The sequence below is a fragment of the Carassius gibelio genome, chromosome B18 (genome assembly GCF_023724105.1).
Source record: "Carassius gibelio isolate Cgi1373 ecotype wild population from Czech Republic chromosome B18, carGib1.2-hapl.c, whole genome shotgun sequence".
NCBI classification, from domain to species: domain Eukaryota; kingdom Metazoa; phylum Chordata; class Actinopteri; order Cypriniformes; family Cyprinidae; genus Carassius; species Carassius gibelio.
In genome coordinates, this window is record NC_068413.1 from 26,137,137 (window position 1) to 26,152,487 (window position 15,351).

The 15,351-nt window shown below is 40.4% G+C and overlaps 1 protein-coding gene across 1 annotated transcript in view; it reads left to right on the forward strand.

Annotated features, from left to right (window-relative positions):
* LOC127977424 (genetic suppressor element 1-like) overlaps nt 1–15,351 on the forward strand; it is an 870,445-nt gene that overhangs the window by 556,598 nt on the left and 298,496 nt on the right. The window lies entirely within an intron of this gene.

The following is a 15,351-nucleotide window of genomic DNA, read 5'->3' on the forward strand; positions in this document are numbered from 1 at the left end:
CATAGACGCAAAATATGCACATTGATTTGTTGACCTGTTTTTATTTCTCTAAAAAACATTTGCAAAACGTTTACCTTATGTGCTTGAATATACGCGATTATATAACCAATCCAGGGGTTTTTCTGCATTGATCTTTTTTTTTGGCGGCTGTCAAAGCCTTATTTGATCGGTGAGTGATGTAGAATAGAATGACTGCTGCGCCTGACAGGGCGCATATGAGAGAGAGCTCCGGCTACACAAGCGCTTCTTGCTCTCTCTCTCCCTTGTGCATATTGTCACGGGGTGAAGAATCACTCGACAAGGGGAACGTGAAATTAAAAGCCCCGGAGGGTGGGTTTATTGAATATAGCGATGCGCCTGGTGAAAGGTGCTGCTCCGCTTTCTGGTGGCCGGTGCTTCCCATGTGCTCTTCGTGCTCTTCTGTGCCAGTTAAGGTGAAAGTGGGTGTCCAGACGTGCTCCAAAGTGGCTTGGCTGTTGGTCACTCGCTGCTTTCTGAAAAGGGAAGAGAGAGAGATTAGACCAGCGTTGCATTCGGTTCGAGACCATCCTCTGAGTGCAGCGTGTGCTCCTTATGAGTGTGCTGGCTGATGGGGAGCAGCTGTGACCGATCAGCCAGTGAAGAGAACGTGCAGGAGTTTTCCGTTGGTTTCCAGGGCGACGCTGATTCCTCTGGGAGTGCTCGTCACATTCCCCTCCCCCAGCGTCGTTCTGGTCCTGTGGAGACATGTAGAGAGTAGGGGTGAAATTAGAGGAGGGTGGGGAATGACCCCTGACAGACCTGCATAAGCTGTCCAGATCTGGGAGAGGCCATCGGCGTTCGCGTTGGCGGCCCCAGCTTCAAAGTGGAAGTCCTGGAGCGCTAGGAACCAGCGAGTCACCCTGGCGTTGGTGTCCTTGGCGCGGGCCATCCACTGTAGGGGCGCGTGGTCGGTTACCAGGATGAACTTGCGGCCCAGGAGGTAGTACCGGAGCTCCAGGACTGCCCACTTGATGGCCAGGGCTTCCTTCTCCACTGCGGCGTACTTACTCTCGGCAGGGGACAGCTTCCTGCTGATGTAAATGATCGGACGCTCCTCACCTTCTTGAATTTGGGAGAGGACTGCTCCCAGTCCTGTGTCGGAGGCATCCGTCTGCAGCAGGAAGGGGCAGCTAAAGTTCGGGGCACGGAGTACCGGCGAGGACGTGAGTGCTGCTTTAACCTGGGAGAAGGCCTCTTCCGCAGACGGGGTCCAGCATACTTTCTCCGGCTGCCCCTTCCTGTTCAGGTCTGCCAGATGTTCGTCCCACGCTTCGGAGTGGACCACGACGTCATCCAAGTAGGCGGGCGCGTAAGCCTGGTGGGGCCGCAGGAGGATGTCCCGTGTAGGCCGAAGGGAAGGGTCCCGTACTACCAATGGCCACTGGGGGTGGAGAAGGCGGTCTTCGGTTTGGCGGCCTCAGAGAGCGGTACCTGCCAATAGCCCTTGGTGAGCTCCAGGGTACTGATGTACCGGGCCCTTCCTAGGCGGTCCAGCAGTTCGTCCACCCGAGGCATGGGGTACCCTGTCGAATTCGGAGACTTTGTTCAGGCGGCGGAAGTCGTTACAAAAGTGGAGGGTGCCATCCGGCTTTGGGACCATCACAATGGGGCTGGACCATGGACTCTGGGATGGTTCTATTACCCCCAACTTTAGCATTTGTTGGACCTCTTCCTCAATAGCCTGCCGACGAGCCTCCGGAACTCGGTAGGGCCATTGCCTAATGACGACTCCTGGGGGCATCCGGATATGGTGCTGAAGCACGTTGGTCTGCCCGGGCTGAGAGGAGAACACATCCTGGAACTGACTGACCAGGTGCTGCAGCTCCGTCCTCTGGGCAGCCGAAAGGGGGGGGTTGACATCCACAAGCACCGGCTCGGTGAGTTTCAGGGCAGCTACTTGGTCCCGGGTCCCCACCCATTTCTTCAAGAGGTTGATGTGGTAGAGTTGCTCGCCTGCCATCGTCCCTTTTGCCTCAGGTGGTACGTGACTGGCCCAATCCTCTCCACTACCGAGTAGGGTCCTTTCCAGGAGGCCAGAAACTTGCATGCGGAGCTGGGGACCAGGACCATGACGCGGTCTCCCGGTTGGAACTCCCGTGGTTGGGCTGCCCGATCGTAACGACCTTGCTGCGCCTGTTGGGCCCTGGTGAGGTGTTCCCGGACTAACGGCATCACTCGGTCGATCCGTTCCCTCATTTGCCGGACGTACTCAATGATGGTACGATGAGGGGCCGGCTGCTGCTCCCACGCTTCCCGGGCCACGTCCAAGAGGCCCCGAGGTTGATGGCCAAACAGGCCAGTTGAGGCCTGGGGAACTTTGCGGATCCCAAAGAGCACATAGGGGATCATGAGGTCCCCTATGAGGTTTCCAGGGCGACGCTGATTCCTCTGGGAGTGCTCGTCACAATATTAATCAAAATCATTAAACACGATAGAAAAAGGGCGAAACACCAAAGTTTCACGTGCGCACTCACAGTCTTCAAACTACACGAGCGCTGTCTTGCTCGCTCTCTCTCTCTCTCTCTCTCTCTCTCTCTCTCTCTCTCTCTCTCTCTCTCTCTCCCCCTCATGCATATTAACCAAAATCATTAGACATGATCGAAAAAGGGCGGAACGCCAAAGTTTCACGTTGAGCATTCAGAGATATTTTTTTTCTCCATGACAGGCTACTGGCTCCCACTGTTAAAGGAGGGGTGAAATGCTCGTTTTCACTCAATATCCTGTTAATCTTGAGTACATATGAAGGATGCAGTACTACTCTATAAATCCAAAAAGTCTTTAGTTTTATTATATTAATAAGAGAAAGATAGTCTGTACCGATTTTTCCCAGAAAAACACGAGCGCCTGGAGGCGTGACGTGTGGGCGGAGCTAAAGAATCACGAGCGCGAATAGGCTTTTGCGTTGAGAGCATGTGGAAGCTGTGACATTACCGTGAGGGAAAACCCATCATCCAAAACAAACCATGGCTTACAGTCAGATTCAGCCGTTTATTTATGATCCAGAATCATATCCAGAGGCTGAAACTGAACGAAAGCAGCAGCAGCAACGACTCGCTCCGAGCGGGGCTCGAACCCGGGTCTCCGATGGGAGGGGACGCACTCTCAAGGAGGCAGAGATATTTGAAGCAGTTTTACTCACCGCCTGCGGTTCCAACACACGATCGTGACCCTTTTTCCTTGGGATTGCATCATCCTTAAGAAAAAAACTATACGCAAATCCGTCGTCAAACTGGGCCTTGTGAACAAGCATCTTCGAAATGCAGGGAACAAACAAAAACACTTGCACAGCTCCTTTGATGCTCTGTAAAAATAAACTCCATCCACTGGTCCCTTAATGCTGTTTTTTTTGTAATCTGTGCAGGGTTGTCTTGCCCTGGCAACCAAAAACACACTTCTTTTGTGACTTTTCGCGATGCTCTCGCTCTGATCAGTGAATCGCTCTGATCAGTGAAATGTCTGTGGCTGTGCTGCTCAGCCTCGCTATACGTGAGCACGCGCTTTTCCGGCAGAAGTGCCTTAGGACCCATATAAGGAAATTCCGCTCCACCTAACGTCACACAGAGCCATACTCGAAAAAAACTCTCCGAAACTTGTGACAAACCGGAAGGAGTATTTTGGGAACAAAAATACTCCTTCAAACGTACAACTTAATTTTTGAAACTTTGTCCATGTTTAGCATGGGAATCCAACTCTTTAACAATGTAAAAAACTCAGTATGCATGAAATAGCATTTCACCCCCCCTTTAATTATTATTATTATTTTTTTTTGGTAAAGCACTCTCTGTATTAGCTTAAAGCCCTGAAGTTTACATGTATTCTTTCAATTGCTCTTAACAAGTATTTTGGGTGACCTTTTTTATTGAATGCTACACATCAAGTTGTTATTTTCATCTGAAAGAAGAGCTTTTTTCAGTAAGCTAGGCACTATGTGTTCATTAAGCTTGTTTCAGTAAGCTATGTGTTTTCAAGGCTGCAAGGTTTTATTGAATGCGCTCTATACAAGTGCAAAGTGTAATTTTAAGAGCAATAAACATATATTGCAGTGTTAAGGAATTCATGTTTTTTTTCATTCAGATATTTAAATCAACATGTATAAATTGTTAGTAGTCAATTAATGGGGAGATAATCGAAATCAAATCGGTCCGAAAAAAATTAATAGTTAGATTAATCGATGCATCGAAAAAATAATCGCTAGATTAATTGTTTAAAAAATAATCGTTTATCCCAGCCCTAGATGCCAAGTGTCAAGACGTGACTGTTTAGCTGGATATCCATACATTATTCCAAGCTCATTTGGGTGCACATTTCTGAGATGTTACCTCATGTTGCTAGTGGTCGAATGGTATGCTAACTGTATCTTAAATAGCTTGCATATAACTTTATCTCGCGGGTCAACAATTTTAACTCACTTTCTCATCTGCGGTCGAGTTGGGCTCTGCACTTGCTGGCATCTTCCATGAAGATGCGTCAACTTTCAGCAGTGATGCTGTGCCAGACAGTGCGACTCCTGTGACCTGTCCCTGAACCCTCAGGCACGCTAGCGCGTCCACTCGCAAAGCAGGAAACCACGCCTGTAGTACCGCAGGCGTTTTTTTCCACATTTTTTTATTTATTCGAATATTAATTTTCACCTTCAAAATTCTTTTTTTTTTAACTATTCGAATACATATTCGAATTTTGAATATTCATTGACAGCCCTAGTGCTAACCATGAGCTGACAAATATTTTGTTTTGTGAGCGATTAAATAATATGATTTTCACGTAATTTTGAACTCTAGGCTACAAGATCCAGATCTCAAAAGTCCTGTGAACTCCTCTGTATGTGTTTTATTGCCTTATTCCTGTGATTTGAAAATTTTAGTTTTTCACTAACCACACATTAATGTTGCTTTCTCAAAAACACAGTCATGTATACATGCTGCATACAATGTGCTGATTACAGTGATATTAAACCTTAGCCATTTATATGTTTATAAGCAACTGAAAAAAGCACACATGTCAGGGCTTGACAAAACTTCTCCAGGCCCCAAAAATACCTTAGAACTCATAGGGTTAAAGGGTAAAAACACAAGTGCGCACCCGAGTCCGTGTTGCACATTCACGTGGACCGTGCCACAGCTCAGAAGCAACATGAACGCAGACCTCCTTCTCCAGGTAATCTCGGGTGTGGTACCCCAGTGCGCATCAGGGTCCGATGACAGCGTTAACATTAGCGATTTTTCATGCAAACCGTTGCCCGTTCCGCACTAAGCTGCCAATGTGAAAGCCCCCTAAGGTGTGTGCTTTTAAAGGTGGTGAGTGAATGAGATCAGGTGCAGGTGATTAAATGATTGGATGGTGAACAAGTGCTGGAGATTAATGCTCGAGTGAGGGAGTGTGCTGTGGGTAATGAGCCTGTGTCACCTATTTTTTTTATATAATTTTTGCGAAGATTATTAATATTTTTTTATTTGTTATTTTCAATTAAAATGAAGTCCATATTTAGTAGATTGTGTTTAACACACAAAAGAGTGACAATCAGGTCAACACAGACATATAGAATTTCTACACTGATATATAAAAAAAAATAATAATAAAAAAATTAAACCTGGATTGGATTGGAATTGGCCGATTCTAGATCAAATTGGATCTGAAAAAAAATGGTATCGTTGCATCCCTAGAAGAAATTGTGACAAATTAATTACTTTTATACAGTTGCATGTACTCAAAAGTAATAATAATAATTATAAAAATATTAAATCTTTGTCATTCATAGTTTTAACAGTAATCCTCTGCTGTGAAGCACTTTTTTTGCCAAAATAATAACATAATTTTAATTTTAATTTAATTTAAGTTGCTAATGTTTTTATTTGATTATCAATTTTTTTTAATGTCTAATAAATCATGACCCCCCCCCCCACACACACACACACAAACAGTTTTCTGAGTAATCTCATATGAATAATATCTCATATTATTGTTAAAATATGAATCTTTTAGTAAAAGTTCATTTTACATGAGTTTAGATATAGATTGATAGATTAGATAAATTTTAGAAAATAAAAATGCATTTCATTGTAATATTTTGGTTAAACATCATAAACTTATGTTAAATTGTTTATCGATTTTAATTAATTATACATTTGTTTTGATTACAAAAATGTATATAACTTAACCATTAAACTGGTCATGGACTAAGAAACCAAAATTCCCTTTGTAAATATAAGAGGTAATGCTGGGCGGTATACCGGTTCATACCGAAAACCGGTGTATATTTTTTTTTTACTATATAAATTTTTAATATAGCGCCATACTGATGTATTTAATTACTCATACCTATGTATTAAATTACTTTACTCTCGGGGCCTCGCGACACTGTTTCAGACGGACCCTTTACAATGTTGCACTTCTAAGCAGCGACTTCGAGGCGTGGTATTGCTCTGGTATTACGTTATAATGCCTGTTTCACATATACTCCGTCTGCAGTGCATATGCATTGCGTATTTTTTTAAGCACCCATGATAATGTATTCCAGCGTTCATACTTCATACAGGTTTAGGTCCGTCAGTGCGTATTCATTTCAAAATAAATGTATACTAATTAAAGCTGTTTCACACACAACACATGTGTTTTTGGCTAGGTTTAAAACAAGAAAAAGTGCACTTTTAGATAAATTAGGAAAACAATATAAATATATATATATATATATATATATATATATATATATATATATATATATATTCACTTTTATGGAGGCAGGAAAAACAAAGTTCATTAAGACCCGTGGGATTGCTTGTGATAAAGATTTAAATGCAAAAGGCACGAGACTGTTTCTGTCTGTGGTGTTTTCATTTTAAATATTTTAACAAGAAAAGTAGGCTAATTATTGTGTTTAAATGTTTTGCCACTTGCTTGAGTAGCTTATTATACAAACCTAGAAGTAAAATGCATGAACAATGATAAACTCATGAGTTTAAATAATGAAAAATCATAAACGTTTTCTCTTGGTTCATTTTGTCTCGGTTCATGTCAAATTAATTTTGATAAATAAGTCGCAGGACAAGCCAAACTATGAAAAAGATGTGATTTATAGTCCGGAAAATACGGTATATATTCTGTGTTTATTATGCTTGTTCAGCCGATCACAAAGGTCATGGTTCGAATCACATTACAGTTTTTGACCCACAGATTAGATCATTTTTCGGATTAGCAAGAAAAGAAAAATATTTCAATTTAACTTGCTTTCCAATTTTTATTTCAAGTGAAGTACTTCTTTGATACCACAGCAAATACTCCTAGATTAACAAAGACAGTTTAAACATGATTAAAAAGATGAGAACAGCCAGTTAAAATAAGTACAAATACACAAATTACAAGCATAAATACAACACAATATGTTATAAATAAAATAATATTGGTAGTATTCAAATACAGAAATTTAATAATTAGGGAAAATAGCACTGCATAGTGTTTGCTATATAAATCAAATATAGATTTTTATCACAGCTGTTTTGTTGTTTGATAATCATCAATGAAAGCAGCAGTATTTATAGGCCACTTTCCTTTTAAGACCTGATGCACTGATCTGACATAATGATACACATCACATCCCATTTCTCAGCTGTTTTCATTCACTTGAGACATAACCAACTGCGTTCACCAAAATGATTGTCGAGATGGGTATGTTGTCATAATTTTATGTGTCTGTTCAGAGGATTCAGAAGAGGATTCAGTTCGGTGTTCACACACCGTCTGAAATGCTTGTGCTTGCTTCATGTGTGCGGCTGTGTGTCTAGAGAACTGCGTGCAAGTAAGACCAGGACGACTGGGGCTCTAGTTGTCCTGGTCTACGCTGTCTTTCAGGCATGTAGAGGTCCTTTCTAGGTGCTGATCCACCATCTGGTCTGGATACGTACTGGATCCGGGTGACTGCAGTGACCCTCTGATCTGGATACAGACTGGATCTGGTGGCTACTGTGACCTCGGAATAAGAGAGAAACAAACTAATATTAGCGTAGATGCCATTCTTCTAATGATGTAGCAAGTACATTGGGTGTTATGGGAAGTGTTCTCAGTTCCAGTTTACCTAATTAATGCAGCCTAAAAATCCTTTAACGGATTTGGATATCAAAAGCATATTAGTGTGTTATGTGTAAGCCAGGTTACAGAGATGGGTCTTTAATCTAAATTTAAACTGCAAGAGTGTGTCTGATTCCCGAACAATGTTAGGTAGGTTATTCCAGAGTTTAGGCGCCAAATAGGAAAAGGATCTGCCGCCCGCAGTTGATTTTGATATTCTAGGTATTATCAAATTGCCTGAGTTTTGAGAACGTAGCGGACATAGAGGATTATAATATAAAAGGAGCTCATTCAAATACTGAGGTGCTAAACCATTCAGGGCTTTATAAGTAATAAGCAATATTTTAAAATCTATACGATGTTTAATAGGGAGCCAGTGCAGTGTTGACAGGACCAGGCTAATATGGTCATAGCTCCTGGTTCTAGTAAGAACTCTTGCTGCTGCATTTTGGACTAGCTGTAGTTTGTTTGCTAAGCATGCAGAACAACCACCCAATAAAGCACACTTAGGTTCCTAACTGATGACGAAGAATTGACAGAGCAGCCATCAAGTCTTAGACAGTGTTCTAGGTTATTACATGTAGAATTTCTAGGTCCTATAATTAACACCTCTGTTTTTTCAGAATTTAGCAATAAGAAATTACTCGTTATCCAGTTTTTTATATCGACTATGGATTCCATTTGTTTTTCAAATTGGTTTTTTCAATGGGCCGCGAAGAAATATAGAGCTCAGTATCATCAGCATAACAGTGAAATCTAACACTATGTTTCCTGATGATATCTCCCAAGGGTAACATATAAAGCATGAAGAGTTGCGGCCCTAGTACTGAGCCTTGAGGTACTCCATACTGCACTTGTGATTGATATGGTCTCTTCATTCACTGCTACGAACTGATAGCAGTCATATAAGTATAATTTAAACCATGCTAATGCACTTCCATTAATGACAACAATGTGTTCAAGTCTATGCAAAAGAATGTTGTGGTCAATTGTGTCAAACGCAGCACTAAGATTCAATAAAACTAATAGAGAGATACAACCACGATCAGATGATAAGAGCAGGTCATTTGTAACTCTAAGGAGAGCAGTCTCAGTACTATGATATGGTCTAAATCCTGACTGGAAATCCTCACATATGTAGTAGTAGTAGCCCTTTATTGTCACTAGTCACAAGTACCAGCAAAATTAGCCATCAACCTGTCCATACATACACAACATACATACAATATGACAAGTGGGTAGACAGGACAGGAAGACAGGGAATTGAGGAAGAAAGACAGCATAACAATAGGGAAGTGAGGCCATCCTTAAGAACCGGGATGAGCGGGGCCTCTGTACCACCAGTACTTAAAGAAACCTGGTACCGTCACATTTTCATTTTTTAGTACCGACTTGGTACCGAAGTACCGTGTCTTTTGACAACACTAGTGCATCGAGCAAAATATTACTGCACGTTTATTCAAAGCACTAGAATACATGACTGTAAAAAACAACATAATATTTAAAATAATTTTTATGAACCAATTATTATTTTGATTTAAAAACATAAGATGCAGTGGGATGGGGAACAAATACCCAACATAAAGTCTCCTGATACTTTTAGTAAATTAAATTATTTAATTTTACGTCTTTCTAAACATGCGGCTCTCTTGTGCAAGACGAGAGTCCAACGGCGTCCCTCTAGAAAATGAGCGAAATATGCGTTCTGTGTGAATGGCTTGGTTTCAGTTTTGATGTAAACAAGATCTTCTCCACATCGATGTTCTCTTTTCTTTTTCCTTTTTTTTCTTTTTTTGTAGTGGCTTCAACATAACCTTATAATACACGGACTGAACACGGACTGTGAAGTACCAGGGCTCATAAGGCAGCTTCCTTAATGCACACCTAAAATTCGAATGTGCATTCAAATGTGGATATTTATTTTAAATTCGACGAATATTCGAAATTCAATTTGTTATTTTTTTTTGGCAGCCCTAGAATCGCCTATGCAATTTTTGTTGTTGTTGACATTTCTAATCGTAAACACAGCCATGTTGAAGCCTGCAGTAAATGTTTTGCATTATGGCAGTCCAATCTGCTTATTGTTTTTCGAGAATGTTGCACTACTGTTTGTCATTGTGCACGTAACTTCACGCCAATAAATCATCATAAATATTGGTCTTTACATTCGTCGTGTCTGTTGTCCGTGGATTTACCTATATTTGGTCTTATTTGCCGTATAAAACTTATTTAGACATGCAAAATCAATTTTACAATCGATTCAATGAACACTTGTCACAGGATTTTTTTCACAAAAGTGACAACCCAAGAAAGTAAACGGTCTCTCATTTGTAGGTTGCATTGATACCTAGTGGAGGATGCAAGTAAAACAGTATAACAGTACCTAATTTTTTTCTTCTCACCAGAAATTAATGCAATAAACATGTTTTTGACAAAGATTTTAATTTGTTTGTGGTCTATATATGGTCTATGTTTGCAATTATGCGCCCGAAGGTGGTTGAAGACCCAGTCAGTGACATCACGACATGCTAATTTGTTTAAATTCATACCTACGTCATCACCATCACCAAAATGTTCCTTTTTTTTTTACATTGAAATTAAAAAAAATAAATAATAGACCGACCTAACGACACTTTTTTTTTTTTTTATTACTGTTACTGCAAACCAAAATATTTTTAAGGATGGCCTGAGGAGGAAAAAAACAACACCCAGACTATGCTCCTTTTGGGAGCACACCTGACTTTGCAACTGGGGAAGGAAATTGGGAGGGGGTGGGGTCGAGGTAATCCAGAGTTTGTGTATTTGTAGCCATGGAGAGTTAATTCTCTCTAGATGCTTCAGTCCGCAGATTATACAGCGTCACAGCAGGTTGCCATGGAGACAGCCTTGGTCAGGTCCTAGACAGAGTCAACAAACAACAGGTGTCTGTGGGCGGGGTCGAGGAACGCGAGAAATGTCTGGCTGCAGTGCTCCCAGGGAGAACTTTGTTGTTCCAAGCTAGCCAAGGCCAGCGCTGATAAAGCCGAAAGAAGATAAGATACCAGTTGTTTGGACTAGTAGCCGCATTCCATTTCACGGTCACTATGATTGTTCATTTTCCATTTTGGTCTCCAAATTCTCCAATTTCCTTTCCAAAGCCATGAGCTTCTTCGTGATGCTATCCATATTTTGCAATTAAAAGTCTCAAGTCTCAATGCTGACCGCTCTGCCCACTGGCTTCAGTCATGACGGGCAGCCTTGCGAGTCTTCTTAATTTTTCGATAACCCAGGGCAAAGCCTAATCCAATCAGCAGAAGACCTGTTATCATGTTTCCGAATAGGTAGATGTCTTCAATGTCCTCCACGGAAAGAGCCACCAGACTCACGACCTGCCAATTCGCCCACACGTCCATCGTGTAGCCAGCTGCGAACGTTCCAACAGGGCAGTCAGGTTCACCCGAACCCAAGCTTCTCATCGAAAAGATGGTGTCAATTGCATTGAGAGACCAATTAATGAAATCCATATTTCAGTTTAGGAAAGCAGTGCAGAGAGAGTCTCACACAGTAGATGAGACAAGAGAAGTCAGGGAGGAGAGGAGAGATATGTGACCGCCTCTGTTGAGAGCTGAAGAAGAATATACCATTTTTCTCTAAGAAGGAATATAATTGTGAGGATACCACATTTTCTAGTATCTTGGACAGATAAGGAAGACTCAAGATTGGTCTATAATTAACTAGTTATTTGGGGTCAAGTTGTGTTTTTTTGATGAGAGGCTTAATAATAGCCAGTTTGAAGGTTTTTGGGGACATATCCTAATGACAATGGGGAATTAATAATAGTCAGAAGAGGATCTATGACTTCTGGAAGCACCTCTTTTAGAAGCTTAGATGGTATACGGTCTAACATACATGTTGTTGGTTTAGATGATTTAACAAGTTTATACAATTCTTCTTCTCCCATGGTAGAGAATGAGTGGAACTGTTCCTCAGGGGGTTTATAGTGCACCGTCTGATGCGATACTGTAGCTGACGGCTGAATGGTTACAATTGTATTTCTAATAGTATCGATTTTAGAAGTAAAGTAGTTCATAAAATCAAACTGCTGTGATGTTGGGAAATGTCAACACTTGTTGAGGCTTTATTTTTTGTTAATTTAGCCACTGTATTGAATAAATATTATGTTTGTTTTCTTCTAAAAGAGAAGTCACTTTTGTAGTACAGTACCTGTCAAAAGTATGAAAACTTTCCCATTTGTGTCCTTTTGGCCACACCTCAAATGTTGTCTTGACCAATTAGATATTGTCTTCGCTCTGCGTGTTGCGATATTCCTCCATCCCCATAGATAAATCATATGTTGTCTTATCAATCACGTCCGAATTTTCCCGCTCTTGCAGGTTATATTTGGACATGATTCCTATAACAAGAATATAATACGTTTGACAAATAATTGATTGTCAGAAACATTTCAAGCAAGAAGATTCAAACACACACATACTAAGGATGAATATTAATCCTTAAGCTATTCAATAGTTATCAAAAAGACATACACAATAATGATTAGAAACATGATATTCAAATGTGTGGGTTACATATATAATATGGAGTTAAGCAAATCTTGGTGGGGGAAGTCAATCCAAAGATCTTGTCATCATGATTACTATCATGGATTTGCATGCTGTGCATCTCTTTGACCATTAATCTCAATTACTTGACCCAAGTTTGACAAACTCCTCTCTGAATTGGAATCGTTATTTTGTGCCAATGTTGAAAGCTGTTTAAGCTGCTAGTTAGTGGACTTGCTTCTGACTTGTGGTGCTATTAATTGATTTACAACATCCTGTTGTCTTGAGCTTTTCTGTGGAATTCGGCACATCATGTTTCAACCATGCTCCCAATCGAATCTTTAATTTGTCTGGTTCACGTCTGATAAGCTAAAATATAGATTCTCAAAAGCCACAAATTCAATTTCAGCACACTTTTAAAACAAGATCTGGTTAACGTGAATCTTATAATTAATCTTCTCCACTACATGTCACCCTCTTATTTACCTTGAGCGATGTTACAATGGAAAGCTTGTCATTTATTCAGTGGTTATTATGGATGTTGGCTATCATATAAAAGTATATGATTTGCGGCAATAGTTAAAGCAGCACTACAAATCCACATGAAAACAGTGGCACAACCAGTGTTTATTATAGCAAAGGCAACGTATCATATGGATTCTGGTAACGGAGAACAGGAGCGATTGAAGGAAAATCTAGCATTAATTATGACCATGGCTTTTCTTGGAAAAACAAAGACAGTTTTACATTGGTCGTAGGGGACATCACACTGAAGGACTGTGCGACAGTTCTTCTAATATTGCCAGAATTTCATCAAGGGTAAAATTTGATCACAGCAGCCATTAACTGGCTGTCAGTTAAAATGTCAATCCAGCAATCAAAGACTATGGATTTTAGTCTAGTATTATTGGAATTTTTAGGATTTTCAAAATTTGTTTCAGAAGACCAAATCATGGCCAGAATCACACCATGTGAGCTAGTCTTTAGTCCAGATGTAACCCATCACTCTGTGTATGGATTAAAAAACAGTGATTCTGTGTTTTATCACTGTAAAGCCCCTTTCACACTGCACATTGGACCCGGAAAATTGCTGGAACATTGCCAGGTCGCCTTCTGTGTGAACACAAACAAGTCCCGGGATTGATTTCAGTATTGATCCCTGGTCGGGGACCAAGTAACAGTACTTGGTCCCCGGAATGAGCGATGTGTGAACAAAAGCCAGAACTAATGGCGTAGAGGGTTTGTTGTAGTGATGATGCACATTATCGTACAACTTTTTTTACCAGGTGTTTTGAAGGCAGATAAACGTTCACGATGAAAAAAATATGTGCAAACTAAAATGGAGCAGAGATCAGTTCCTTACTTTCCGTGCTGACGCTGAGATCATTCGCTAGCTTCAGTGAAAGTTAGCGTATTAAGCGTTTTTGACTTACACATCACACCCTGATGTCACGTGTCTTTACAGGACCTTTACGGGTTGTGTGTGAACGCACACACATTGTCACAGTGTCTGGGTTGTGTTCCCTGGGTTTCCACTAGATGTCCTCCTTTCCCACGGTGTCTGTCACTTTATGAACTTTCTGTTCCCTTATTTGGTCACCTTCCTCCTTGTTTGGGTTAATTGATTATTCCCCACCTGTCTCCAGTTCCCTCATTACCTTCTGTATATTTATACCCGGTCTGTCTTAGTATGTGTGATGGAGTCCTTGTCTAATGTTATCCGTAGTCTTGGTCCTGCCTTGTGTTTTGTCTGTTTCTTGTTTATTGGATACTCTGGTTTTGACCCTGCCTGGACTGTTTACCCCTTTGGATTACCCCTTAATAAATATCATACCCACACTTGGCTCTCTCTCCGTGCTTCCTTGTATCACCGGTCGTGAAGAGAAAATAAGACTCCTGGGTCTCTTAAAATGAACAACTAAGTTTCCTTTTTTAGATTTTTTTTTTTTAATGCATAGAATGCAATGCATACATCAAAAATAAACATTTAATTATTAACCATTGTTTCTCTGTCTGTACTTGTACTGTGAACAATGACAATAAATTTGACAGATGAATTAAGTGCATTTAAGTGCCATTCAGTTGGGGTTTTAAATGAAGCATTTTCTGAGATGCACATTAAACAGACAAAACATTAATTTAATTGATCTTTTAATTATTGAAAATTAAGCAAACTTAACTTTTTGGTAAACAAAGGAGATTTACTATTAAAAATAAAACATGGAAGAAATGTTGTGTGATTAAACCTTAAAAAAAAAATAATGTTTATTTTTATTTTATTTTTATTTTTTTATAGTAGTAGGATATGTACATTCTGCTGAACAACAGTAATACATATCTGGCAAATACTTTTCTAAACTGGACTTTTATTATGATGGGTTAACGTACCTTTACAGTTCTGTGTATGTGATGTGACGCTAGTTTTACTCAAATCAAATGGTCAAACTCTCATGAAGTGGCTCTCAGAGCAGTTCTGTTGATGTTGTTCATGTGTTCACGTCCTTATTCAGTGAGACAGCAAATGAAATCACCACGAGTGTCACGCGCGCTTCAGTGTGTGTAAATAAATGAAGAAGCGCTTCTGCTCCATTCATTAACAGAGACACGCAGAACAAGCAGGATTCATATTTAAATAGACTGTTCTGGATTAATATTTACAGATATTAGTCCATATCGTGATTTGATGTAAATGCAATGTGTTAATCTGTAAATTCCATTTTTATGACTGGAT